General features: G+C 45.6%; 1 long non-coding RNA gene across 1 annotated transcript; it reads left to right on the plus strand.

The window, feature by feature from the left end:
• The first annotated feature begins 756 nt into the window (after positions 1–756).
• LOC118502010 lies at positions 757–3,190 on the plus strand. The gene is made up of 2 exons (XR_004904687.1): positions 757–879; positions 1,698–3,190. It is a non-coding gene; the product is annotated as an uncharacterized LOC118502010 (long non-coding RNA).
• The last annotated feature ends 232 nt before the right edge of the window (positions 3,191–3,422 follow it).

Genomic DNA, 3,422 nt, shown 5'->3' on the forward strand with positions numbered 1-3,422 from the left:
GAGTTTTCAGGTATGTCCTATATTTCCAAAACTTTTATTCTTTTTTTCTCATATTGGTAATAATTGGAATTCCGTTGCCTTAGGGATATCATAGCTGTTTACATTTCAAAATCTCTATGCACACACTCAAGAACTATGTAAAATAAATTTCCCTGTGTGGTAGAATATGCACCTGAGAGTTATACTGAACACACCTTACAATTTATGGTTGGTGCCCAGGCAAGTGCTTCCGGGTTCAAACTTCCCAGCAGAGTCAAGACCTTGGGAAGGCCATGGGGCTCTAGCTAAAGTACCACGTGTGTGGAGGTGGAGAAGGGTCGTGAAGCCTCAACGCTGTCAACCAAGATAAAAACATAGCCAGATTCCATTTTGATGGAGGTCATTTTTCAATGGGTTTGTAAACAAGGAACACAGTTCTATGGGTGGCAGTCTATGCCAACCCCTGACCGAGGGAATACCTCTGATTCTCAGGTCCCCCGGCTGCCCTGGCCTGGGGCGTCCCTCCTGCTGAGTACAACAGCGTCACTCCACCTAGAAACTGAGTCTGGAACTCCCTGCGTACACCGGTGTTCCTAGTTCAAAAAGACCTGCCGGAAATACCACCGTAACTCTCGGACAGGCCACGCCCACTTGCTAAAGCAGTTTCTACTCGCCGTCTGACCTCCCCTGGCAGTCGCTCTGGAGACTGGTGGGCGGGTCCTTGTGAACTGCCCAATCAGGAGCGCAGCGGCAGGGCGAGGCTCAGGCAACCTCGTGGGCGCTCCAGGCAGCTCTCCTTAAGTTCTCTACCGTTATGCGTCCAGGTCCATCTTGTGGTGAAAGTCAAGGGCCGGGGGGGCCGTAGTGACGACACCCGGGTACCCCAGAAACCGGGAAATGGTGAGTGTGCGGGGCTGGGTGTCCCGGGACAGGGACGCGGGACCGACCCGGTCCGGTTATAGCGTGGCCTGGCCTCCCCGCGGTCAGTCCGGAGTCTGAGGACGCTCCAACCTCAGTCCCCTCCGGCAGGAAGCGTCCTGTCCTGTCACTGGGCCGGTGACTCTGGCCCCGAAGACCCTCGGCAGTTCTGTGTCCCCAGCCCCGTATCTCCAAACGTGCGGGGACCGCAGAGTGGGTCATTAGTGGACAGTGGTGACTCTGTTTGCCGGGTTTGTGCGTGGGAGGAGCTGTGGTGTCTGTGTTCCCCAGCCCTCCATTCTCCACGGGAGATGGTTTTCTTCTGAGTTTTCAAATTATTTTGGGTAGCAAGGTCTCAAATCCACCACCCTGGCCCCCCAGCCCACCTCTTCTTCAAAGGAACAATAAATTTCTGAATTTCTAGATCCCTCCCGCTTTCTTCTTCTTCTTTTTTTAAAGATTTTATTTATTTTTAGAGAGAGGGAAAGGGCGGGAGAAAGAAAAAAGAAAAATATTGATGTGAGAGAGAAACATCGTTTGGCTACCTCCCCAATGCGCCCCAAGCTGGGAGAAACCCGAAACCCGGGCGCGAGCCCTGACCAGGAATGGAACCCCGGGTCTTTCTCTGGGCAGGAAGACGCCCGACCAGCTGAGCCTGCAGTCAGGGCCCTCCCGCGTTCTTAAACGCCAGCTTGCCTTCTCTGATTCACAGCATCATTATCAATTATCCACAGAGCCATGGATGGCTCTTTTTAAAGATTTATTTATTTATTTTTGTCTGTGGATATTTTACATGATAGGAAAGCCGAGAATAACCACTTTGACAAAAACTTGAAATCAGTTGCTTGAAATCCAGCACCTCTCGGCCCAGGACCCTCCCTGGGCACAGACATCCTATGCGAAGTCCTTTGGGTGGAGGTTCCTCTTCGGAAAGTTTCCTGGGTGTTTTGTCCTGTGAGAATGGCCCTTCTTGGGTTTGTCACCTGAAAAGACTTGTGAACTTACTCCTTTTTCAACAGAGGTAAAATATGTTTAATGTTCTAGTAGTGCATACAGTTGTGTACAATAGAATAATTCTTTCACTCTTTCTTCCACTGTGCTTGTGTATTAAGTTCCCGAGGTTTGTTTTTCACTTTGGGAAATTTCAAATAAAATTCCAGATATAGATTTGCAGAGCATGTGTGTTCAACTACGATTATTTACAAACCAATTACTTTTCCTCTAAATAGAAACAACTGACATCTTTTTCTGAAGAAAAAAAAGATATTAGGGGTTTTCTATTGAACTAGTGAAAGACACCTTTTCTTCCTTTTCATATAAATGCTGGGTTTATGTGATTTTGGTGGATTGTTCAAACACTGGATTTTTGACATTTAAAATATCCGTGGTGGCCCAAGCAAATCTGAGGTGGGCCAAGCAAGTCCACTGAGCCCTGTGGTCAGTGACTCAGGCTAAGGCTCCCCTGAGCCTGAAGGGGCAAGTGCCTGAAGGCCCAGTTATTCTTCCTGGGAAGCCTCCCCCTGCAGGTGTCCTAGCTGCTCACAACCCCCATGGAAGGAGCTTGCACACTGAGAAGCCGCAGTGCTAGGGAGCTGGGGGCACATGTGCACATGGGGGAAGGGGATGATGCTCTTTCTGAGCTTTTAGTTGCAGTTCCCTTTGCCCTGTTTGTAGCCATAGGATGGAGTTTTACATACACAATATAGGTGCACTTGGAGTGCAGTTGGTGCACATTGAGAGTCTATATTTCCATTCACTCCCTCCCTGTCCCTTTTAACATTGTTGTCTTTCATTTCATTTATCTGTAAGCTCTAATTACTGAATACATTGTTACTGTTATAACTTTGAAGATAGTGTTACCTGTCAGATTAAATAAAAAAAAAACAAAAACAATTCATTTCACATTCATTCTTTCTCCAACACTCGACCTTTATCGTTATCTTTTTCCTGACATGTTTAACATTTCTTACAAAGCAGGTATACTGGTGACAAATTCCCTAATTTTTGTGTCAGAAATTCTCATTTCTTCTGCATGTTTGAAAGATAATTTTCTCTACATGGAATTCTGTTTGGGTAGTATTTCTTTCACTCTTTAAATATTTCACAGACTGTCTTCCTGTTTGCATAGTTTCTGAAAAGAAGTCTGATTTCATTCTTATCCTTGCTTCCCTATATATAACTAAGGTCCTCCTAGGCCCCCCCCTACTTTTTTTCAATATGTTCTTTGTCTTTGATTTTTCTCAAGTTTGAATATGATATTTCTAGGTGTGCATTTTTTTGTTTTTGTCTTGTTTGGTGAATTCTGAGCTTCCTGGGTTTGTTGGTTTGGTGTCTATCATTAATTTTGGGAAACTCTGAGCCATCATTGCTTCACTTACTTACTGTTTTAAAATCTTTATTCTCCTTCGTGTGTTCCCATTATGTGTATGTTGCACCTTTGTAATTGTCTCAAAGTTCTTGGGTTTCTGCCTCATCTTTTTTGTTCATTTCTGTGCATTCATTTTGGAAGGTTGTGTTCACATTTC

The sequence above is a fragment of the Phyllostomus discolor genome, chromosome 8 (assembly GCF_004126475.2).
Source record: "Phyllostomus discolor isolate MPI-MPIP mPhyDis1 chromosome 8, mPhyDis1.pri.v3, whole genome shotgun sequence".
Lineage (NCBI taxonomy): Eukaryota > Metazoa > Chordata > Mammalia > Chiroptera > Phyllostomidae > Phyllostomus > Phyllostomus discolor.